The sequence below is a fragment of the Staurois parvus genome, unplaced genomic scaffold, assembly GCF_062004578.1.
Source record: "Staurois parvus isolate SC_StPar_1 unplaced genomic scaffold, SC_StPar_1.0 ptg000145l, whole genome shotgun sequence".
Lineage (NCBI taxonomy): Eukaryota > Metazoa > Chordata > Amphibia > Anura > Ranidae > Staurois > Staurois parvus.
In genome coordinates, this window is record NW_028317941.1 from 18,115,234 (window position 1) to 18,141,563 (window position 26,330).

The window sequence follows — 26,330 nt, forward strand, 5'->3', positions numbered from 1 at the left end:
TTGCTGAACTTTTATTGAATCCATTTTTCCTTCTACTTTGAGATGTTCCCTGTGCCACTGGCTGCAACACAACCCCAAAGCATGATTAATCCAACCCCATGCTTAACAGTTGGACAGAGGTTCTTTTCATTAAATTCTGTGCCCCTTCTTCTCCAAACGCACCTTTGCTCATTCCGGCCAAAAAGTTCAATTTTAACCTCATCGGTCCACAGAACTTGTTTCCAAAATGCATCAGGCTTGTCTATGTGTTCATTTGCAAAGTTCAAACGATGATTTTTGTGGTGAGGACGTAGAAGAGGTTTTCTTCTGATGACTCTTCCATGAAGACCATATTTGTACAACTATCTTTATAGTGGAATAGTGTACCACAACTCCAGTGTCTGCCAGATCTTTCTGGAGGGATCGTGCAGTCAAACGTGGGTTTTGAATTGTTTTTCTCACAATCCTGCGAGCTGTTCTGTCTGATATTTTTCTTGGTCTTCCAGATGTTGCTTTAACTTCCACTGTTCCTGATGACTGCCATTTCTTAATTACATTCCAAACAGAGGATATTGACATCTGAAAACGCTTTGCTATCTTCTTATAGCCTTCTCCAGCTTTGTGAGCGTCAACTATTTTCAGTTTCAGTTTTCTAGACAACTGCTTAGAAGAACCCATGATGCTGATTGTTGGGGCAAGGTCAGATGAGTCTGGGCATTTAAAACCTTTGAGATTGACATCACCTGGTCTTCCCAGACGATGATTGAGAACAATCCATGACACTGGCAGGTCTCAGCTTTGCCAAGGGGGCAGTGCATGCTATAAATTCTGCAGGGTGCCCAAACTTTTGCAGACGCCATTTTTTTGTTTTCTGTTATTTTGAAAGTGTAAATGATGGAAATAAAATCTAACTTTTGTTGACATATTATAAGAATGTCTAATCTGTAATTTGATGCCTTTTGGAGATTTTTCCATCTTTCCTTGGCTTCTTTATGCACATTGATACAAATTTTTAGCTGGGGTGCCCAGACTTTCGATCCCCACTGTATACTGAACTGTGTTTAATAAAGTAATTCATTTCACCCTACACGAAGTTCCGACTCGTGGTTTGGGATAGCAGGATTTGGAGCTCTAATACCTGTCTTAACAGAGTACTGGAAGATTTGCTGGAAAAGGGGACCATTGGGTGAGACGCATCGATCCGCACGAGGAAGCCCAGGCGGAACGGTTCTGCCACAACTGGTGGCAGCAGTGGGATTTTCTTTAGTCCGGTTGCAGTCTGGAGAAGGCGGGAGATAATCCCCTCCCAGACCGATGCCCTCGGTTGATGATCGGGAGTGACTAAGCCGCAGTTGGGTGGCATCGTCCAGGGCCTTGGAAATCTGTTCGGAGGTGGGAACGCTGCCAAACAGAGCCAAACGCCACTCCACCTCTTCTCGTAAATCCGAATGGTATAGGGGTCTCCGTACGGTGCTAAGTGGGCCTGGCGTTTCAGTGGCCGATGAGCTGCTCTGTTCCTCAAACTCATCCTGTGAAGCAGAGTTCACTTCTGGCGGAGCAGTGTTTGCTTCAAGCGTAGCCAAGTGTGCATCAGGTGAAGTGGGGCGCGCATCCGCTTGGTCTAGGGCCATAATCTCGTCCAACAGTTCCTCTCTGGTCTTCGAGCCAGCGATACCTCCCCAAGTAACAAGCAGGCTTTGGAGAGCTGGCTTCCGGAGTTCCCGTACATCCATCTGGTCGAGCAGGGACGTCTCCATGAAAAAGATGGGGTCCCGGTTGGTGGCTTGGACTTTATCCGCAATGAGGAAAGATCCCACTGCTGCCAACCAGTTGTAGCGGAACCGTTCCGCCTGGGCTTCCTCGTGCGGATCGATGCGTCTCACCCAATGGTCCCCTTTTCCGGGGCTGCCGGGGGTCCCAGCTGAGTGTAGCGGATGTAGATATCAGCACATGGCTGCCTCCCAAGGCCCAGGTACAGGCCTGCCAACTGCTCCAAGAGCACCGAGGGCTGTTCTCGTCTCTACCCGGGTACACCACCACAACTGCCCACCGGGTAGACACACAGGGTCAGGCCCCCCTGAAGCAGGCGGCCTACCGAGTGCCCGAGGCATGAGAAAAGAGATTAAGGAGATGTTAGATTTAGGTGTGATAGAACCCTCTGACAGTCCCTGGGCCTCCCCAGTAGTCCTGGTACCCAAGGAGGACGGAACCGTCCGGTTCTGTGTGGACTACCGCAGGCTCAATGACAGGACCATGACCGATGCATACCCCATGCCCCAGATAGACGAGCTGCTGGACTGGATGGCCAGAGGTATTTTTCTTACCACTATCGATCTCTGCAAGGGGTACTGGCAGATTCTGCTGGATGAGGACGCGGTACCAAAGTCGGCATTCATCACCCCTTTCGGTTTGTACCAGTCCAGGGTCATGCCATTTGGGAGGAAGAACGCCCCGGCTACCTTTCAGAGAATGGTAGATAAGCTGCTGGATGGACTGCAGGACTTCTCCTGCGCCTATCTAGACGATATAGCTATCTACAGTGATAGTTGGGAGGATCACCTCCGACAAGTGTTTGATTGCATTGGGCAAACAGGGATCACCATCCGACCTGACAAATGCCATGTTGGGGTGTCCGTGGTCCAATATCTAGGACATCGGGTAGGATGTGGGAAGCAACGACCGGCACCGGCAAAGGTGGAAGCGGTAGCAAATTGGCCCACTCCCCGAACCAAGACCCAGGTCCTTGCCTTCCTAGGCACTGGGGGGTACTGCATAAATTCATCCCTAACTATAGCGCCATTGCTAAACCCCTAACGGATCTGACCCGGAAGAATCTGCCCCGACAGGTTGTGTGGTCCCCAGAGTGTGAAACGGCTTTCCAAAAGCTCAAACATGATCTGATCCATGCTCCCGTTTTGGCTGCTCCTGACCCTTCCAAACGGTTTTGTGTTCACACCGATGCCTCCACCTTTGGATTGGGCGCTGTTCTGAGCCAAATTGGGGATGACGGGAATGACCATCCAGTGGCCTACCTAAGTAGAAAGTTGTTACCCCGGGAGGTGCCCTACGCTGCTGTGGAAAAAGATTATCTTGCCTTGGTATGGGCCCTCAAGAAATTGCAGCCCTACCTGTACTGGCGCTCATTTACCGTACTCACCGATCACAACCCCGTTATGGCTAAACCGGGTCTCCGGGGACAATGGGCGTCTGCTGCGGTGGAGCTTGGCCCTCCAACCCTATAACTTTACAATCCAGTACCGACCGGGGAAGCAAAACGCCAACGCGGATGGGTTGTCCGGGCAAGCCGAGTTGGAGAAGTAACCCTCTGAACCGACCAGCCCCAAGCGGACCCGTTTGAAGGTCTCGCTGGGTCTGGCGGTTGTTACACAACGGGGGAGCCTTGTGACGAACCGTCCCTTTGTGATAACATTTTGCCCTTTTTGTTTCAGTTTTCTCCCCTTTGTAAAGCTGTATATGTTAGCAGCTGTTATATAGACAGACATTCTACACTGTTTGTTTAGGGAAAGGTGACCTTGTAGTCTTTCACTTCTAATAGAGTTCATACTGTATTGTTTGTTGTAGGGTTTTGTTGTGGGTGGGGAAAACCTGGTGCCAGGCTGTCTGGTGGGGGTGGGGGTGAAGCTGTATATACTGAACTGTGTTTAATAAAGAGTCATTCATTTCACCCTACACGAAGTTCCGACTCGTGGTTTGGGATAGCAGGTTCTGGAGCTCTAATACCTGCCTTGACAGAGTGCTGGAAGACTTGCTGGAAAAGGGGACCACTGGGTGAGACGCATCGATCCGCACGAGGAAGCCCAGGCAGAACGGTTCCGCCACAACATACACACACTTCTTTCATAAAGCTATAATAGCTATTTCAATACAAAATGTTACAACCTTGTAAAATGTACCTGTCGGCTCTCAGCGTTACCCAAAAACAATAACATCCAACCAACGTGATACTTACAGGAGCTTGTTTTGAGGCAAAAAAGAAAATAACCAAGAATAATGCAGAAATAAAGTAACCAAGAACATGCAATACCGAAATAGGCAAACATATTGTATTTCTGCAGGTTTACATTTTCAAAAGATCAGACATTTATTTCACAGGAAGAATGGTGGACAAAGGTATAAAAATCAAACCCTATATCATCCAGTGTTCCACAATGCATTTCGATATCTAGATCTACCGAGTTCTGGTACAGATACCAGCTAATGAGTGTGTGTATTTGTGTTAAATATCAGAAATCGTCAAAAGTATGAGATTAAATAAAAGCATTATGTAATAAAGGATGCACAGGCAGATACCTTTTAAAAGTACAAAAAGCCTACTCAGGTGGGTGTGAGGCAAATCAGATTCACCTGTGTTCTCCGGTCTGTCTAATAAAAACACTATGCCATGCACAACCACCTCTAGACCATACTGTTGCTTTATGACTGCATTCTGATCTGTGTGGCTGTGATTTACTTTAAAGTGAGAAACACACACTGTTCTCTTTCTGTATATGGATGATGGCACTGTAATAATTTTAATAAAAAAACCCCTGTCTGCAGGGAAACTGTGGCAGGAGGAGCTTCCAGTTCTCTGCTGCTGGTCACATGTTCAAAAAAACAAAACAGGAATACAGAGTAAAAATATATAATTTCAATAAACTGTTCTAAATGGTCATACAAATATATATTTGAAATCAAATCTATTATTTTTTGACAATAACATGGTGTGGGTGGATTTCTTCCAATCATAGGATGTGTCACATCCCTCCAGCCTGTGTCTATTGTGTATATGTGCTTGGAATAAGAGGGAGGTGAAATCTTCATCAATAAAGATGTAAAATCCCACCCCCCATTGTGTTTAGCTGGTTAGTAAGCATGGAGGAGGAGGAGGGAGGGAATGGGTTGCATTTACCACTGTGTATACACCCATAATGTGTGACTGTATAGTCATATAGCTCCTAACTATCCCTGATTTCGAGGGACTTTCCCTGATTTGGAACAAAGTCCCTCTGTCCCTTTTTACTCCTCAGTTGTCCCTTATTTTGTTCTGATCTATATAGTCATACAGTTGCAAGAAAAAATATGTGAACCCCTTAGGATTACGTGGAGTTTTGCATGAATTGGGCATAAAATGTGCTCTGAACGTCATCTAAGTCACAACAATAGGAGAACACAGTCTGCTGAACATAATACTACACAAACATTAGATGTTGCCATGGTTTAATTGCACATAACATGTATACATTCACAGTGCAGGGAGGAAAAAGTATGTGAGGCCCTAGCTTAATGACTTCTCTCAGAGCTAATTGGAGCCAGGAGTGAGCCAACCTTGACTCCAATCAGTGTGATGATATTGGATGTGTTGCTGACAGCTGTCCTGCCCTTATAAAACACACACCTGTTTTGGGTTTACTGGTTTCAAGAAGCACTGTCTGATGTGAACCATGCCTCGCAGAAAAGAGCTCTCAGAAGACCTACGATCAAGAATTGTTGACTTGCATGAAGCTGGAAAGGGTTACAAAAGTATCTCCAAAAGCCTTGATGTTCATATGTCCACGGTAAGACAGACTGTCTACAAATGGAGAAAGTTTAGCACTGTTGCTACTCTCCCTAGGCATGATTGTTCTGTAAAAATGACTGCAAGAGCACAGCGCAGAATGCTGCATGAGGTAAAGAAGAATCCCAGAGTGTCAGCTAAAGACCTACAGAAATCTCTGGCACATGCTAACATTTTTGTTGACACATCTACAATAAGGAAAACATTAAACAAGAATGGAGTACATGGGAGGACACCACGGAGGAAGCCATTGCTGTCCAAAAAGAATATTGCAGCACGTTTGAAGTTTGCAAAAGAGCACCTGGATGTTCCACAGCACTACTGGTAAAATATACTGTGGACAGATGAAACCAAGATTGAGCTGTTTGGGAAGAACACACAACACTATGTGTGGAGAAAAAAAGGCACAGCACACCAACATCAAAACCTCATCCCCACTGTAAAACATGGTGGAGGGAGCATCATGGTTTGGGGCTGCTTTGCTGCCTCAGGGCCTGGACAGATTGTTGTCATTGATGGGAAAATGAATTCCAGAGTTTATCAAGACATTTTGCAGGAAAACGTACGACCATCTGTCCGCCAACTGAAGCTCCGCAGAGGATGGGTGATGCAACAGGACAATGACCCAAAGCATACAAGTAATTCAACAAAACAATGGCTGCAACAGCACAGAATACGCCTTCTGGAGTGGCCCAGTCAGTGCCCTGACCTCAACCCGATTGAAATGCTGTGGCATGACCTTAAGAGAGCTATTCACACCAGACATCCCAAGAATATTGGGATATATAACAGTTTTGGGAAGAGGAGTGGTCCAAAATTACTCCAGATCATTGTGCAGGTCTGATCTGCAACTACAGGAAACGTTTGGTTGAGGTTATTGCTGCCAAAGGAGGGTTCCAAAGATTCACATACTTTTTCCTCCCTGCACTGTGAATGTTTACATGTTATGTGCAATTAAACCATGGCAACATCTAATGTTTGTGTAGTATTATGTTCAGCAGACTGTGTTCTTCTATTGTTATGCCCAATTCATGCAAAACTCCACGTAATCCCAAGGGGTTCACATACTTTTTCTTGCAACTGTATATGAAATGCACTATTTATCTTTCAAAAAGTGTTTCACGGTGCTAAACCTTTCAACCAATTTCTAAATTAAAAAAAAAGGCACTTGTGGGTTTAACTAATCATTTTTTTGTATAATTCTCCTGTAGGGGGCCTGGCATGGGGTATGCCTGCATACTTTTGCTAATAGGTGGCCCTCATTCCCATCTAAAAAAGTTGGGAGTTATGTAGTCAAGTGGGCTGCTCAGATGTGATCAAGGAGGAAATGAGCAGCTTAGAAACAAACTGAAAACTGAGGATGTGCACTAGCTGCCAACAGCTGCTCTGCAGAATCCCCCACTGCAGTCTGGACATAGATAAGAGGGACTGATAGAAAACAGGAGGATCAACTAGGTTTTTCACAGAATACAGAAAACAAATCCCATAATCACTAAATGAGTATGAACAGCATGTAATACAGCATTGTTTGATAGTTGTAATTGATGTGGGTTTAATGACTGTTTAATTTGTATGAAGAAAAATGGCAGTATGATCATTAGATCATTGAAGATTAAGTCTACCAGTACTGGTCCTTCTGTTTAGCAGATTGCTGTATCACATGCAGAGTAGAATCAGATTAAAGAGTTAGTTAACCTTTACAAAAAAAAACCCCACCTATGTAGATGAGAGGTGTTTGCAGATAAAAACAAACTGTGAAGCTGACTGAAGTTGAATAATGCCCTTGCTATAGATGTAGTTAAGTTACAGTACTTACCTCCCAAATTTGGACTGGAAACCTCCCAAGTTGTTGCTAGGATGTTGCTAAGTGAGGCCTAGTTATTACTTCTCACCTCCATCATCACAGGAGTGAGCTTTTTTCTCTGATTCAATCCCCCTCACATGCTCTTGCTCTCCTCTGATGCAGCAGCTCAGAGCTGAGCTCAGCATTTGAAAGAGTTTTATCTACAGACACCCCTTATCTGCATAGGCAGTTTTTTTGTAAAAGTGTCCCTGATTCAGCTCAGCAACTCATCTCTATACACTATAACTTCCCCTGCAGATATTTATATATTAATTTTACACAGCTAATTTACCATAACACACACCAAGAGAGCCCAGAGAAATTATAGTCCTAGTTATCCATATAGAAGTTGCAATTGTGGACTTGTCTTTAAAACTAAGTACATCCTACTGTGCTGTTATTTTGTGCCACCACATAATTCTCTGCATTTAACAGGTATGGGCATATCTGATGTCCTTATACCTGCCTGTCCTAGCTCAGTGCTTCACCAAGTAGTGAAAGAAAAAGATAATAAACCCCCCATACAAGCACCTTAAAAAAAAATATTAAAATGTGGTAACATGCACATTTCTTTCCAGGGGGCTTCTTTAAAGTGTTACTAAACCCACAGCAGTAAAATCAATCTGTATATGCAATAAAGCATGCTTGTTATACTCACTGTGGAACCTAAAAAGCCCATTGTGCAAAAAGGCCATTTGATTCTGTCTTCTCTGCCCCTCCTCTTGTTCATATGTCCACGCTGATAAGACAGACTGAACATATAGCCGCATGCACATGCTCAGTTTGGTGTGCATCGCTAAAGAGGTTTTTTTCTTTCTTGGGAGAGTGCATGTGATCAGCACAGGGCCAATCAGTGCAGTCCAGAAAGAGGGTCAGGGGTTTTGCATCTTCCTAGAGCAAAAAGGAATCTCCTCCTATAAGCTTTAACCAATGCTCTGCTGAAGTCACAAGACTGCTCTAATTGCTGATGAGAAAAGGTATTTAGCAGTTTAAATTTAGTAAAATAATTGCATTTCCATGTTCTATGTACTGTGGGAGACCAGATATAGTGAATGCAGAATCCTGGGTTTAGTATCACTTTAAGCTTCTTCCATATCATAATAGACTTTGGATGCAGGAGATTTTTCTTTCAAACTGCCAGGGTCTGGCTCTACAGTATAATTTACATCTGCAGTGCATGATCAGAGTGCTATGGCTTGTATGTTAAAAGGTACAACTGCCCTTTAACAACACTAAAGTAACACATAAGGAACCTGTGTTTAAACCTTTCATCTATATTTTCATTTTCCCTATTTGACAATCCTCAAGAACATGCAATCAATTTAGCAGCAAAACTGAAAAAAATAGAATGATGGGGTTTCTGAATGTAGTTATAAAAACATTTTGTAACTTGAGTATCAAGCATCAATTTCCATCTTTCTCTTCAGGCTCCTGATTGGTAAATGAATGGTTTACTACTGCAGCAAACCACCTTCTCACAGACATTCTGCTTTAACGTTTCACAATAAATGCGAAGGTGACAGAGGGCCTGGAGCCTCAATGAAAGGAAGAATCGTTCACTTGTGCCTATGACAGCAAGAACTGTAAATACAATCCTGCCTTTAAAGTGATTACTTACAATACAAAAATACATTTAAAAACTCTTCTGCTGTCATCTCATTAATTTGTGAACCGATATACGGCATTTACATGTACAAAAGTTTAAATGTTATTTTCTATTATAAATTATGACATTTTATACAGAGGGTTAGAAACAACTGAGTACTGTCTGTGATACTTTTATTATTTGCACTAACAAACAATTTTGAGGACAAGCTTTCGGGGAGTGTCCCCTTCTTCAAGGTCCAAGCAGTACTGCTTGGACCTTGAAGAAGGGGACACTCCTCGAAAGCTTGTCCTCAAAATTGTATGTTAGTGCAAATAAAAAAGTATCACAGACAGTACTCAGTTTCTGTCGCAAATGCACTAATACGGCTACAATCACCTTTATACAGAGAGTTGAAAGATTTAGGGGCATAAGAAGTTTGCTCTCCTTTTAGCTTACTGAGTTGCTTCAAACCATATGGTTTTCTTAACAAAAATGGATCTACCAGATGTCCACAACAAAAAGGAACCATTGACATTCAGACTGGCATATTTTCTGTCATTTTTTTACACTAGAAAGACAGCAGTTAGATTGAAATACATTACAGAATAACATAAGCACAATGTGCTCCAACCCTTTACTAACATGCATACATTTACTGTTCAGCTGCAGCAAACCCACAGATTAACATGCTGCATCATCATGAAAGAACGGATGTTGCAGACCTCCTTCTAGAAATGCTAGTTGTCTGGTAAATGGCTTCAGTGCTTCCTTCACCGACCTAAAACATGCATGCAGGAAGTGAAGTCAAAGGTCCTGGCCACCATTTTTGTTCTGGATCAGTGTTAAGGCCATTGGATCTCTCTGATTGTTGGGAAACTAATATTTTGAGGAGAGCTTTACAATTGCAGCTTACACCTTTCTCTCTCCGATAGGTTTCTTTCGATTTAAACACAGAGCAACTCATGTGAATTACATCATACACTGTAAACACTCATTCATGCCCACATACATATAATGCAAATATACAACATACTCATAGGCCTCTCCTACACATTAGAGCAGTGTTTCTCAGCAGTTAGAGCAGTCTTGTGAATTTTATCACTGTTCAGCAGAGCACTGGTTAAAGCTTGTAGGAAGAGTTTTCTTTCTGCTCTAGGAGGATACAGAACCCCTGATCTTTGTCTGGTCAGTGCTAATTGGCCCTGTGCTCATCAAATGCACTCTCCCAAGGAAAAAAAAACATCTCTAGCAATACACACCAAACTGAGCATCTGCAGAGTGTCTCCACTCGATATGTCTCATCAAGAGATAACAGCGGGACAAAGGAAGAAGGGGTGGATCAGAGAAGTCAGGATCAAACAGCATTTTTACACAATGCAGAGGATTAACCCCTTAGGTTCCACAGTGAGTATATCAAGCATGCTTTACTACATGTGCAGGCTGACTTTACTACCAATTTAAAGTGTTACTAAATCCACAACAGTAAAGTCTTCCTGATGAATTTTCCCCATATAAATCATTAAAGACCAAATTCACCTTTTCCAGTAAATGGCCAATCCAATCAAGGGGCTCCAGAAAAACTGTGCAGTGTTGTAAATAGTTCAATAAGTATGTGAAAACTATTTTTTTCACCTCTAATGCTGGGAGTGAGTGTCCAATGGTTTTCATTTCCTAGCTACAAGGCAGGATATTGGGACTGCTTACTGGGAGTGTTTCAGTCAGGCTCCCAAAGGGGCCCTAAAGTCCTGAGCTACTAGCCAGGCTTTAAGAGTTACTCGCTGCCAGTTGCCCCATCCATACCCTAACCTGCCCATAAACAAGGCCTCGTAAATTATCTCATGAAATGACACTGTTAAATGTTTTATGCAGATCCACTCCCAGGTCAGTCTGTCCTTAGTAAGACCCACCCCCAGGTCAGTCTTTTCCCAGTAAAATCCCCCCACAGGAGGGGGGCAGCCAGACAGGTTGGGGGCAGTGAAACAGGAGGGGGGACATGTGGGGGGCAGAGTCACAGGAGGGGGAGACAGGATAGGTGGGGGGCAGTGTGACAGGAGTGGGGCAGCGGGATAGGTGGGGGGCACTGTCACAGGAGGGTGGCAGCAGGATAGGTGGGGGGCAACGTCACATGAGAGGGGGCAGTGATTTAGGTGGGGGGGCAGTGTCACAGGAGGGGAGCAGTGGGATAGGAGGGGGCAGCGGGATAGGTGGGGGGCAGTGTCACAGGAGGGGAACAGCGTCACTGGATGGGGGCAGCGGAATAGGTGGCAGGCGGCATCACAAGAGGGGGGCAGTGGGACAGCTTTCACCTGTTTAGCAGCGACTCCTCCAGATGGTGTCAGTGGATATGATCTGGTGCCAGGAGGGGTAGCCTTGAGTCTGCATGGTTAATGTGGTCGGGGGGGGGGGGCGTGGGGCGGCTCCATGCTGGAGGTGGGGCTGTCCGCTGTCACACAGGTGGCGGGACTTGGTGGCCCCGGTGACTCCAGTCCTCCTGTAGGGAGCACTGCCGCAGTTGAAGGCGGCACTGACGGGCTCCAGCGTGTGGTTGGTCTGAGCACTTGTCCAGTGGTGTGGAAGGGGCGGTCGGTGTGGGAGGCCGCGTCCTCTGCTCCATGGTCTCTCTGGGGAAAGGGGTGGGCAGGCCTGCGGTGTCCTCTGTGGGGCTGTGCAAGACACTGCTCTGTCTGGACTCTGTGCATGGAGATGAATGAGGGAGACTCCAGAGGTCCTAGAACACTAGGCTGGGCTGCACACTCCCCCCATGTTATTTCCATTCACCAAATGCGAGCAGGCAAGTGGAAATTTTGAGGCTTAGCCTATATGTATGACAATATAATTATTGAACATTTTACAAAGATGCACAATTGTTTTAATATCTACTGGCACCCCTTGACTGCATAGGCTATTTCCGTGAAAAGGTGAACTTTAAGCAGTGTTTTTGGCAAGCAGGTTTATCTATGTTCCTGTTTATGTAAACACGCAGGGAAGGGGGGTGGAGATGTGTGCTGTTGGCAGAAACAAAGATACCACTTATCTTAACAGGGAGAAACAGCAACAGGGGCAGGCTTTCTATCTTGCCTGATTGATGATCTTCCTAACAACGGCCGATGGACCAGAACCTCCCCACAGAAAAATGGCATCATTTGAATCTACATAAAACAGCTATATCATGTGATTGTCATCTTAAAGCAGAGTTCCACCCAAAAGTTGAAGCTCTGCTTGTTTGCCCCCTCCCACCCTACACTGCCATATTTGGCACTTTTTGGGGGGGAGCAGATACCTGCTTTTGACAGGTACCCGCTCCCACTTCGGCTCAGTTCAGCCAGAAGTTTGGTCCCCCTGCATCCTCCCGCAGTCCTCTAGAACACTTCACAGGTCCCAGAAGACTGCCGGACAATCAGGATGCGCAGTATGACTCGCACATGCGCAGTGGGCGCCAGGCTGTGAAGCCTCAAGCTGTCACAGCCTGGTGCCCTCAGTTGAGATGCCGGTGCCAGGGAGAGAAGGGACAGCATGGGTGAGCACATCGGAGGACCCTGGGACAGGTGAGTGTGCGTTTATTACAAGTCAGCTGCTACAGTTTGTGTAGCTGCTGAGTTTTAATAAACACAAAAATGAATAAAACTCCGCTTTAAGTCTAATGGCTGCCTGCCACATCTTGGACTTATCTCTATTATTTATATCCAACAGATTTATGGCTCTGCCGGGGGATACACTTGACACTTGAGTCTGTGAGAGAGAAGAGAAGCACAGACATCAGCTATGCTCACCTCTCCCTTCTGCTGTCCATTCACAGAAGCCTTTGTATTTTGTTAATGCGTTCACACAATACAAAGGCTTCTGTGATTAGCCAGGAGGAGGTGAAAGGAAGGCATGGTAGCTGCACCAACTCAACATTTGAGTCCAGTGTTGGGAGTTCCAGAAGCTATGCTGCTGGAGCACAATAAACCTGTCAGATATGAATAAGCCCAGTAGGTGGCAGGCACCTTTTGGACTTAACTCATAAATTGCCTTCAGCTTTAAGGCAAAACCATATCCTTCCTTTTCAGACTACATATCCCCTCTATTATGTTTACCAGTAAAAACAATCACCAAGTATAACACACTATTCAAATTTCTAATGTGTCCAACACAGCCTCTGTTTACTCCAAGCAGCTCTTTACCTTCTTGCTGGGAATACAACCCTCACCATACATTATACTAACAGAAATGTATGGGTGGTACACCACTCTACATAAACACATGCCTCCCAAGATCAATGCCACAGTTGCAAATTAATGACATATCTCAGAAAAGGGGCCGGTAAATCTCCCAAGGTTATATCCTAATAGACAGTATTTGTTATAGCATCAGTCTTTTTAACTTCTTATTGGATCAAAAAAATAAAGAAAAAAGTAAACTATAAAAATAAACTGCTCATTTTGCTTTTTATTCAAAGCTTTATAATGGTAAATGGTTCACATTCACTTCAAAGCTCAACATGACAAACTTCTTTTTTTCAGAGTATTAATATATTAATAAATTTATTTTAATAAATACATTTGGACAGGTAATTTTACTGGTACAATAAATACAAACAAAACAAATATGAAACATACATATAAAGAAGCAATAATAGCAAGGCAAAACACAGCTTGAAATGTTAGACAATGGAAAAGAAAAGGCAAGAACATATATAGCACCAGCTGAAAAAATATGCTTTCCATAGTTTAAGTCAGGCATGTCAGCCTTGTCTTGTGGACTGCATACTTCTTTAAAGCCCTTGGTCAGTTTAAGGGAATTTAGTGAAGACTCAACTGTTCAATAGCTTAATAAGCCTACGCTTTCTTATACAATTTTTCAGTGGAGTGCTTTGGAAAGTGTTTTCTGGCACCATTATTGTGGATTAACATAGTAAGTTGCAGCATTTAAAATTTTGGGAGTTTGGCCCACTTCAATGTAACTCTATTCAATTTGCCTCTCTGTTTCACTTCAGTTTGACATACTGAATCCATTTCACACAATGCTTTAATACATAGTACCCAGTTCAGTTAAAGTGCAAACCTTTAACAGAATCTAAATTAAGCTGATATAAACCTGCCGGAAACCTGTATAACTCAAAAATCTGAACAAGCAAATATTACCTTTAGTGAAAAATAAAAATCAAAATAATTAGTAAAAGTATAAATACAAACAGCTGAAATTATATGTAAATTTCAGCTGTTAGTATCAAGCTTGGCTGCACATTCCTCTACCTCCTGAACTTCCTTATCAGTCACTAGGTGCTAACCAAAGATTTACTATGTTTTCTAAAGTGGGAAAGTGTTTAAATGTGTATGTTCTGTGTGGTCTCTTGTCTTTCTTCCAAACTACTCTATAAAGCAAAAAGGAACCAGACCCAAAAGTAAGCATCCACAGCCTAACAGGCCTTCTGACGTTTGTCAAGTCTATCAGACCCCTCTATTACATAACACTGTACAGTAAATTAGAGGCTCAGGAAAAGTGCAGAACATACAGATAAAGATGTTAGGGTCAGAAAGAGGTCTCTCTAGTTGAATGAACATTAGAATTATTTTTAATATATACTGCACGAGGCACTGTCTACTAAATAACATAAAGTTGAAGAAAAAAAATACTAAACAAATGAAAATTCAGTATTAAAAACAAATCAGTCAATCGCAGTTTGGGAGTGCTCGAGTCTCCTTCGCTCCTTCTGATTTGGAAACTATGCTGCAGGATGACGACCTCCTTAAACCTGTCTACTATATATAAGTTCCTGTTTCCTCCAACACATATATTGCTCACCCAGTGTAAGACCAGCTGTAAATCGGAGGTCCCTGACCTTGATATTGAGGATTGGGAGGATATTTGTGATGCCCCATTTGTCAGGCTTGTTTCTGCTCAAGATCAACTCATACATTATAAATTTGTTCATCGTATTTATCTGACCCCCACTAGATTAGCTAAAATGATTAGTAACAACTCATCCTCCTGTTGGCATTGCTCAGCCACTGGGGCAGATTTTATGCATGTCTTCTGGTACTGTCCGGCTATCCAGCTGTTCTGGACTGGAGAGTGCCCAGGCTGTCACTACTATACCCCTCAGACTATCTGTAAATCACTGTCTCTTGAGTTTTAGAGCTGATTCACATATGTGCGGTGCGGATTGAATCTCAGATTTCACAGCTAATTGATGCAGTAGTTATTCACCAGTTCATGTCAGGTTTACGTCAGGTTCAGAACAGGTTTAGTTCAGGATCTTATCCTGTTCACACATATGCGGTTTAGAAACGGTTCTCATAGAAGTCAATAGCCTGTAATCTGCACCTGAACCTGAAGGCACTGCTCAGAAATTGTACTTGACTCTTTTTCAAACTGCATTGAATCCGCACCGCCAGTGCACCAGACATATGTGAACAGACATCATAAGAAGCAATGTTTTTTCACGTCATGCGGATTGGATGTGGTTCAAACTGCATCCAATCCGCATATATGTAAACCAGCATCAATGGATGATTTAGCTCCCATTAAAGCCATACGTACTTTCCTTACCTTCTATTTTATTATGCAAGGAAACATCATATTATCTTGGAAGAAACCTGAGGCTCTGACTGTTGCAGCCTGGAAGGCTCTAATAAACAAGGCCCTCCCAGTATATAAGGCTACTTTTGCTAATAGAGGGGTACTCCCTAAATTTGACAAGGTATGGGGCATCTGGGTAGCTTTGCCTATTCCGTGGCAGTCTGCATGGTATTGCATTTTGGTTTTATCAAATTTTACATATTCCTACACTGCTTATTATTTCACGGTTTTGCTGGCATGTGAGTTATTGCCCTTGACCTTGTAACATCATGAAACTTGTTGAGGGGCTGGTGTATATCTTTATGACCTGTATGATGTGTGTTTTCTTTTTGTGTGGAGGGGTTTCTTCTTCTCTCCCAAACATTTACAGTGGATATAAAAAGTCTACACATCCCTGTTAAAATGTCAGGTTTCTGTGATGTAAACAAATTAGAGAAACATAAATCATTTCAGAACTTTTTCCACCTTTAAATGTGACCTATAAACTGTACAACTCAATTGAACAACAAACTGAAATCTTTTTTTTTTTTTGGGGGGGGGGAGTAAACATAAAAAACTAAAATAATGTGGTTTCATAAGTGTGCACACCCTCTTATAACTGGGGATGTAGGTGTGTTCAGAATTAAGCAATCACATTCAAAATCATGTTAAACAGGAGTCAGTACACAGCTGCCATCATTTGTTTTCATTATTATGTCTTTATTTAATTAAGTACAAAAGAAGAACAATTTAATTACAAAAACATTTCACATACACACTTCCATTTTACCCCACCATTATCCCCCTACCCCATCTACCATCGCACCCTCCCCCTGACCCAGCACCCCCCGTCCACATCCCCCTACCTCATCTCTATCTTCTCTCGTGATTATCTATCTGTATCTATAACCCTTTCCTCCCTCCTCCACGCTCTCTCTCTGATTATCCATTAAACTCTCTCCTGACTTCTCCCCTTAGCCTCAACAAGTTCCGTGCTTCTTTCAGATGTTTTCAATTTTAACCACATCACATTTTCCTAAAATTTTCCATTTTGTCTTCTATGTGATATAACTCCTCCATCCTATAGATATTTTAAACTCTATTTATCCATTCAATTATTCTTGGTGGCTCTAGAACCTGTCAGAGCTTGGGAATCAGGCCCTTAGCTGTGCTAATTGAGTGATAAAGTACTCTGTTTTTATGTAGTTTCACTGAAGGCTCAAAATTATAGAATAGACACGTCCACGGGTCTTTCCGTACAGTCATCCAACATATCTTCTGAGTATATTGGACTATTTCCTTCCAGTAAATCCCAACATATGTGTGCCATTGTTCCCTTTTCTCCACATCGTCTCCAATACAAATGTAAAATATCTACTTGTTTATGTGCCACACTTGGTGTAATATACCATCTCGCCAAACATTTATAACTCATTTCAACTGTGCTCATATTCATCACCATGTGTGTTAGTTTAAAAATTCTATTCCTTTTGTTGCTCATTCAATTCTGTTCCAAGCTTCCTTCCATAATCATAAGGATCTTACATATCCTAGAGGTGACTCGTTTTGGAACTATATTTACATTCAACAATTTTTCAAATGGATACATGTCCTCCGACGTCCTCAGTGGTTGTGGGAGCATTGAAACAAAATGGTTTAATTGACAATACCGCCATTCATCTAATGCGAAAAATAAATCTTTTTTCTTCTTTAAATGTTGAAAAGTGTGCAATTTCCCTTTATTCAATATATCCTTCAAATGTGCATTCCTATCGTTAATTCATTTCCCAAAAGTATTATCCTTCTCTTCTATAGCTCCATCCTTTTTGTCTATACATTCTATCCCATATACTTAAAACACTCCTTGTCAATGAACTAGTGTTCACATCCAATGTGCGAAACTTATGTGGTATGCATACAATCTTCCCTAACTGTGCCTTACTTAAAATCCCTTCCATATTTACCCAACCCTTCCCTTGTGAATTAAATGTTCAATCTACTATTTGTAATAAAATCACTGCTAGATAATAATTCCTCACATTGAGTAAGTCCAAACCCCCATTCCCTTTTTCCCTGCTCAAAATCTAATAACTGATTCTCGGTTTCTTATTTACCCATATAAACTGGAGTATCATCTTCTTTATTATCCCAATGAAAAACCCTAGAAGGAGTACCGGGAGCATGTGGAACTTATACAGAATTTTTGGCACTATCACCATCTTTATCAAATTTATATGACCTATCCAAGAGGCTCCTCCCTTTGTAAGTCTCCCCAGCTCATCCTTAATTTCATTTATTAATGGAATATAGTTTGCCTGATATAGGCATTTTATTGAGGGAGTTAATTTTACTCCCAAATAGCCTATTTCCTTTTCCCTCCAAATAAATGGGATCTCTTTTTGTAAACTCAGCTTCTCTGACAGTGAGAGATTGATATTTAAAATTTCTGACTTTGCCAGATTTATTTTCAAATCTGATAGCTCACCTTACTGCTTTAATGCTCTCATTAGGTTAGGCAATGTTATTCTAGGGTTAAAAATATAGAACAGCATATAAGCTGTGTATGCTGCCATCTTATACTCCACATCCCCTATCTTTATTCCTGCAATATCTACACACTGCCTTAACCCCGCCAGGACGGGTTCCAAGGACAGTACAAATAACAAGAAAGGAGGCATCCTTGTCTAATGCCTCTGTAAATTCTAAAAAACTGGGAGAGGGATCCACTGACCTTAACCACCGCTGACGGACTATTATACAACCCTTTTATCCATTTTAGGCCCTATTCCTATTCAAACATAAATCTCCAATTAACCATATCAAAGGCCTTTTTGGCATCAATTGATAGGAGTATTGCCGACACGTTCTCTCTCTTAACTCCTTGCAAGAGGATCTAAGATTTCACACCACTGGTCCCTTCCTTCTCTTCCAGGAATGATGCCCACCTGATCCAGGTGTACCCATTCCGGCATCAGCTCCTGCAGTCTCGTTGCAAACAGCTTAGCATATAATTTTGTATTAATGTTTAATAAGGATATGGGCCTATAACTGGCATACTGTGAGCTATCCTTCCCTTCTTTAAAAATTATAGCTATATAAGCTTGCAATGACTCCTCCCTCATTTCCAACCCCTCCCTGAGTGCATTCACATAGCTACACATTTTAGGGACAAGAAGATCTCTAATTTTTTAAAAATATCCCACGGCATATCCATCCGGACCTGGGCTTTTTCCACCGGCTATGTTTTTTAAGGCTAAATTAACTTCCTCCGGGCTAATAGTTCTCTCAAGGGCTTCTAATTTTTCTTCTGCTAATCTTGGCAGCTCCACCTCACAAACATTTCTGCCTAATTCTTTTCTTTTTAATATTATATATTTTTGGAACCTGTTAGCGATATCAGTAGTGGCATCTACGATTTCTCCTTTCTCATCTTTAACTTTTTCTATAAAATTTTTGGATCTCTTTTCCTTCAACCTCCTCATTAAATATTTTTCGGGTCTATTCCCCCACTGGTATCTTTCTTTTGAGACTCTATTAAGTATCCTCCTCGACTTGTGTTCCATAAGATCTTTTAACTCATCTCTCTTAAAGATTATCTTCAGATATACGTCTATTCCTATCTTCTTTTTATGTAACTGTTCCAACTTATAAAGCTCTTCCGTCACCACCTTTATTTTTTCCCTTGTTCTTTCTTTTTTTCTGTACCTATCAAAATCAATTTTCCCCTGATATATGCTTTATGTGCCTCCCAGACTGTGGCCACCAAATCCTCAGTCTCATTGAGCTAAAAAAATTGCTCAATTTCCAGCCTTAACCTTTTCTCTATTTCAGGGTCCTGTATAAGCATCTCATTAAATCTCAACATAGTTATTTTATCCTGGTCAACTCCTACTTGTAGTCTCATCGTGATTAGAAATGGACATGACCTCTATGTTGGAACTGACCAACAACTCCAACTGTCTATGCTCAATCATTATATAGTCCAGTCTTGAATACGAACCATGCATATGAGAGAAGGTAATCTCTTTTTCTTGGATGTTTCATTCTCCAAGCATCTGACAATTGGTATTGATATAGTAACCTCTTCAATTATTTCAATTTCCTACCCCCCTCTCTCTGTGTACCTGATGACGTATCCAACTGAGGGTCCAGACATAAATTGAAATCTCCAGCCACGACCAGACTTCCCTTTCTGAATTCAGAGAGTTACCTTAACACACGCTCTAAAAATGTCACTGGGTTTTTATTTGGACAGTAGATATTAGCTAATGTATATTCCTGTCCTTGTAATTTTCCCCTCAGGAATGGAAAACGACCCTAAGGGTCCTCCAATCTAACCTCCAGGGAAAAGCCAACATTTTTTGAGTCCAATTGATACTCCTTTGGTCCCTTTGACTGGTGAGTCAGCATAGTACCATACTGAATAATACTATGAATATAATTTGACATTTGTATCATGGGTTATATGTGTCTCTTGAAGAAACACTACTTCCATGGAGTGTTGATGGATTTCCCTGAGTATCTTATGTCTTTTTGTTGAGGAGTTTAACCCTTTCATGTTGTAGGTCATAAACTTAATCAAACTCATTTCTACTGTTGTTACAGTATCATACTAGCTTTCCTTCAGGAAGGAACAGATACAGACAATTTAGGATATGGATGTTCTCCCTTCCCCCCCATTGCACCCCCCCTTCACCCTCCTCTCCCCCTAGTTATCTTACCCCTAAAACCCACCTGGCCTACGCATTGTCCTGGAATCTGTCGTGGATTTTCCCCACTCGAGATTCCTATTTTAGGGTGAGGCTCAAACCACACACGCCCACTCTGATCCCTAGTTCATGCCATTGGCTGATTCTGAGTTTGACTGTGTGGTTTGCCTCCGGGCAACCCACCACATCAAAGTTCCCCCCACCCCCTTCTCCCCTGATCTTACACCGGGAGGAAGAGGGTCGAGGGCAAAGGAGACATGGCACAGCTGGAGGAGCGAAGGGGGGGGGGGGGGGGGTGAGGGACAGGGAGAGAGGAGAAAAAAAAGGAAAACTCCTCCTCCCCCTCCAAATTCCCCCGACCCCCCACCCTACTTTTTCTTTTTCCTTCCTAGATACCCGCTGCCACCTTTCTTTCCTCTGCCCCCCACTCTCTGAAGGTCCCTTTGACCACCCTTCAAGGTCCATTTTCTGTAAGTCTAGTTTTTCACAAAAGTCAATCAAATCTTCTGGGAACCTCAACCTTGCAGATTTTTCGTCTTTCCAACTGATCAGGCATGCTGGAAAGCAACAGTTATATCAAACTTTTTTCCTCTAATCTGATCTAGCAACGGTTTCAAGGTTCTTCTTCTGGCTAGAGTCTCTTTTGCAATGTCAGCAAAAATATGCAACTTTCCTCGTATGTTATTTTGGAGTTATCATGCAGACTTTTCCAAATTTTTTTATCTTTCTTCATAATAGTGGAATTGGACTATCACTTTCCAGACACTCCTTGTGGCCGCTTAATGCACTCTCTCAACTTTCAGATGATCTGTCATTGGTTTTCTCAGTAATGGATTGAACACTTTAATTTTATCCCGTATGTCCTCTCCTTCCTCTTCTTCTGGTAGACACCAAATTCTTAAATTACTTCTTCTATCACGATTCTCTTGGTCCTCTAGTTTATATGAGAGCATTTTCTGTTCCCTATGCATCCCCTCCACCTGCATTTCTAAATTGAGCTTGTGCCTTCATAGTCTCCTCTACTTCTTCCACTCACCCTAGTATATGGCCCAAGTCATTGTGTAGCCCCCCCCAGCTGGTTTTTCATGGATAACTCCAATTTCACAAACATTTCCGCTATCTCATTCTTTGTGGGTAATTTTAATGAAGCTCCTTGATTTTCCATGCCGCTTAGTACCACATTTATCGATTCTTTAATCTGGTTCCCCGCCTGGGCCCCAAATGACAGTCTAGATCAATCTACAACCGAATTTCTACTTCCTTCTTGCTTTTTATCCCAAATTTTTTTTTCCAGGCTATTCTCCTGTGGATGGATGTATTTTTCAATTGTGCTAACATTTGCACTCTGTTGGGAGGTTTTAGAGCCCCCCCCCCTTCACTGATCTGCTCTTCATACCTATTTAGTTCCTATTTATACTATTTTTCTATACGGTCTATGGCTCCAGCTGGGCGACTTTAGGGACAACAAGACATACAAAAGTTCTACCTTTCACTGAGAACTCCTGGTATATGTCGGTTCCTTGCCCCTCCACTGTTCCAGGTTTCAAATTTTCACTCCCAGACCTTCTATATTAATAAACATTTAAATGTGCTGCCATGAAGCACGGCAACTCACTATCCCCGACCGTGCTCCAGGTACATAGGCAGCCATCTTGTAACTCTTTGTAGCTATCTCCTGTATTCAGCAGGTCTCCAATCCTCTGTCCTGTATATACCCTTATTCCTCTGGGGGGGTCATTTAAGTGGGTCTCAGTGAAGAGTTTCAGGGTCTTCAGTTTCCCAGTGATGTTTCCCTGGGAGTAGGGGGGACACTAACCCTCTGTGCTCAACCCCCTCATCCGCCGGGTCCTGCTCTTCAGACTCACCCAGGCATCTGAGCGCAGGCTCCCAGACCGTCTCCACCTGCCGCACTCCTGCTCACCAGTCCCAGTTTCTTAGGGATAGAGAGTCCTTTACAGACCAGACTCCGGCTCTCTCCTAAATCCCGGCTCTACAGCTGTCACCTCCACATCCCCAGCACAAGATCCCACAGAGATCCTGAGCGGTCTTCCCACTTCACGAGGCAGAAGCTAGTGGCTGCATGCAGGCTGTGATCCAGGCAGTGATCCACTCCTCCAGCGTTAGGTGTCCGGAGCTCCAAACACATACGGCCTCACGGCAGCATGTTCTGGCCCCTCCACCCCCCGTCACACCTGTTATCATTTAAAGTGCCTTTGATTAACCCCAAATAAAATTCAGCTGTTCTAGTAGGTCTTTCCTGACATTTTCTTAGTCGCATCCTACAGCAAAAGCCATGGTCCACAGAGAGCTTAAAAAGCATCAGAGGGATCTCATTGTTAAAAGGTATCAGTCAGGAGAAGGGTACAAAAGAAGTTCCAAGGCATTAGATATGCCATGGAACACAATGAAGACAGCCATCAAGTGAAGAAAATATGGTGCAACAGTGACATTACCAAGAACTGGACGTCCCTCCAAAATTGATGAAAACGAGAAGAAAACTGATCAGGGAGGCTGCCAAGAGGCCTACAGCAACATTAAAGGAGCTGCAGGAATATCTGGCAAGTACTGGCTGTGTGGTACATGTGACAACAATCTCCTGTATTCTTATGTGTGGGCTATGGGGTAGAGTGGCAAGAAGGAAGCCTTTTCTTATGAAGAAAAACATCCAAGCCTGGCTAAATTTTGCAAAAATACATCTGAAGTCTCCCAAAAGCATGTGAGAAAATGTGTTATGGTCTGATGAAAACAAGGTTGAACTTTTTGGCCATAATTCCAAAAGATAGGTTTGGTGCAAAAACAACACTGCACATCACCAAAAGAGCACCATACCCACAGTGAAGCATGGAGATGACAGCATCATCCTTTGAGGCTGTGTTTCTTTAGCTGGAACTAGAGGGAATTATAAACAGTTCCAAATACCAGTCAATATTGGCACAAAACCTTCAGGCTTCTGCTAGAAAGCTGAACATGAAGAGGAACTTCAACTTTCAGCATGACAACTACCCAAAGCATACATCCACATCAATAAAGGAATGGCTTCACCAGAAGAAGATTAAAGTTTTGGAATGGCCCAGCCAGAGCCCAGACCTGAATCCAATTGAAAATCTGTGGGGTGATCTGAAGAGGGCTGTGCACAGGAGATGCCAAGAGTGAGAAAATAATGCCAAGTCTAGATGTGACATGCTGATAAACTCATACCCAAAAAGACTGCTGAAATAAAATCAAAAGGTGCTTCAACAAAGTATTAGTTTAAGGGTGTGCAGACTTATGCAACCATATTATTTTAGTTTTATATTTTTACTTCCCTCCACCTAAAAGTTTTAAATTTTTTGGTAAACTGAGTTGTACAGCTTATAGGTTACTCCAAAAGAAAAACAAACGAAACCAGCGCTCCAATCTTCATGCAAACCAAGGAATTGTCAAATGCCAACCGTGTTTCGTGAGTTAAACCCCCATCCTCAGGGCTCTGAGGAAGGGGGTTTAACTCCCGAAACGCGTCAGCTTATCCGCATCATTAGACACAGTTGCATTGCGACTGTTTTTGTGGATCACCTATACTGCCCATTATCACGTTGGTTTGTGAGTATACATCCTTTCTATTTAATAAATTACATGTTATACCACGGTAATGCACGATGAGAGTGTGCCCTTGTTTGTTTTTATTCATCAGTGGTCAGCTTATAGGTTACATTAAAGGAGGAAAAAGTTCTGAAATGATTTACCTTTTTCTCATTTTTTACATCACAGAAACCTGACATATTAACGGGTGTGTAGACGTTTTAGAACCACTGTATATTCTGGCGTTCACTGTAAATCACAGGTATGGCTTCCTCTTTTGTATGGCTACTTGGTTTGTTGTGTGCCTGTAGTCATAGGTTGGTACTGTTATTTTGTATGTCATATGCAAAATTGGTAATAAAAAGAATTTTACAAAGAAAAAAAAAAAAATCAGTAAACAAAATGAAGAATAACCCCACTAACATTGACTTTGCAAATGGGTGTACAACTTCCCCCAAGTAATAGGGTTTGTTTGCACGTTTTAGCAGATTGACAACGGATAACAAGCATTAAATAAAATACACCCCATCAACACCCTATTAAAGCAGAACTAGTGTTTTAAAGTGGAATTCCAGCTTACACCTAACTTGCTTTAAAATTGCTTCCATACCCTTCCAAACACCTAACGTGTACGAATGGTCAAGTCATGTGATCTGTCCTGTAAGCCAGTGGCCAGAGAGGAGAGGGTGCCCCAATGGCAAGTAAAGTCCGGAGCAATGAAGTCACTCAAAGGCTTCAATGATCCATTCATTTTTTGAGCTCCCTCCTCTCCCCTGCAGTCAGGTAAATCTTTCCTAAGCAGCTTAATTAGCATAGGTGTTTGGGGGGGGGGGGGGGCGGAGGCAGTTTAACCCCTTCATGACCAAGGTCAAAACAAACAACACCCAGATCCAACTTTGCAACTTTGACATGGAAAACTGGCCCAACACAACATAATTTTTTCAAATGCAGCCTTATATTTTAATGCCATTGTCATAACCAAAATAAAAAAAAAAGATCTGCAAGATAAATTCTCCTACTGCTGACATTCGTGGTGATATGTGTGTGTTATTTGTTCTTTGTACTCATAGTACGGACAAGAAACAATAGTATGCATTTTGCGTTTTTTTGTCCTACCTAAATACATTGACACAAATATAAATGCCTTTTTTCCCATACCTAAAACACACTGACCCTAACACTACCACTAACTGAAACCAACACTGCTACTAACAGTAACTGACACTAACAGTGACACTTATATTAACTGAACTAGTTAAAAACATTTTTTAAACAGATTTTTTTTTTAAGGAAGGGCACACAGGGTGAACTCAGATTTGATTAAAGCAGATCGGGCAGATGAGAGGTCCATGTCTGCTCAGTTTATGCAAAGCGGACACAGACAGTGCCCACTCTGCTTTATGGGCGACTGGGTGTAAACTGGTGGATCCGTTCTGCCTAGACAGAGGAGGACAGATCCCTTTCTAATTTTTTTTTAGCAGACTGGATAGGATCGGAGGTAGTCGGTTGTAAACGGATAAGTCTGTAAAAATCCAATTACAACTTCCGGTCCATAGGGGTGAATGGACTGTCCGATCAGGTTCGCCTGAAAAAATGACAGGCAAACGTGATCGGACTCTTCTTGTGAAAGAGGCATAACAGTCTTCTACTCTACCAAGGAGGAAAAGATACATTGTATCTTTTCCACCTCACTAGAGGATAAGACTATTGTTTCTCCTCTTTAAAAAGGAGAAACAACACAGGTACAGGCTACAGAATGAATAATCACTGTGATTGCCAATCACAGGCTATCACAGCAATTATGTAATCAAGAGTTTTTGATTTTTAGTAAAAACCAGGAGTGGTCATAGACAGCTTGGTCTCAGTGCTGGGAGCGCACTTCCAGCACAAACAGAGGAACACATATGCCCAGGATTAAAGCTCACTTCCTGGACGTCACATAAATGTGTTTCCCAGTTGTAAAGGGGTTAAAGGCTAGTTGAGGTGTAAGCTGGAATTCCACTTTAAGTAATGTGCAAATAAAGTACGTACAGTTATTGGCACACTGTATATAAGCAGGAGCAACTGCTTTTTTAAAAAAAAATGGAAGATATTTCCAGCAGCATTACATTTTTTTTAATATATTCTGTATTATGACACATAGGTCTGTTTAAGGCCTCAAGCACATGGGCTTATGAAAATAAGCAGCATTTTTTTCTACCAGAATTTAGCAGACAGATTGCCTCTAATGTTACAATATGCATGCACACTTGCGCACGTATGGTGTTTGACCATAAATGAATTTTACTGGCTAGAATATGATTTTATTCTGGGCATTGGAATATATTTACATTTAGACACATTTACATGTGTTTCTTTGCTCTAAAGCTCCTCTTAGGACATGCCTTCAGAGCATTTTTTTTTCTGCCTGTAAATGCTTCTTTTCAAATACACCTGTAAATGTTTATGTATGCATGGCCACATAGGCCAGCATAGCGGTGCTTTTACAGGCTTAACAAAGAAAAAAAAGACTTTAAAAAAAAAAAAAACCTGATCTTTTAAGCACCACGTGCATGAGGC

At 42.3% G+C, this 26,330-nt stretch overlaps 1 protein-coding gene across 1 annotated transcript in view; it reads right to left on the reverse strand.

The window, feature by feature from the left end:
- Positions 1-26,330, reverse strand: part of RPGR (retinitis pigmentosa GTPase regulator) — a 163,863-nt gene that overhangs the window by 17,103 nt on the left and 120,430 nt on the right. The gene's annotated exons all lie outside the window — the stretch shown is intronic.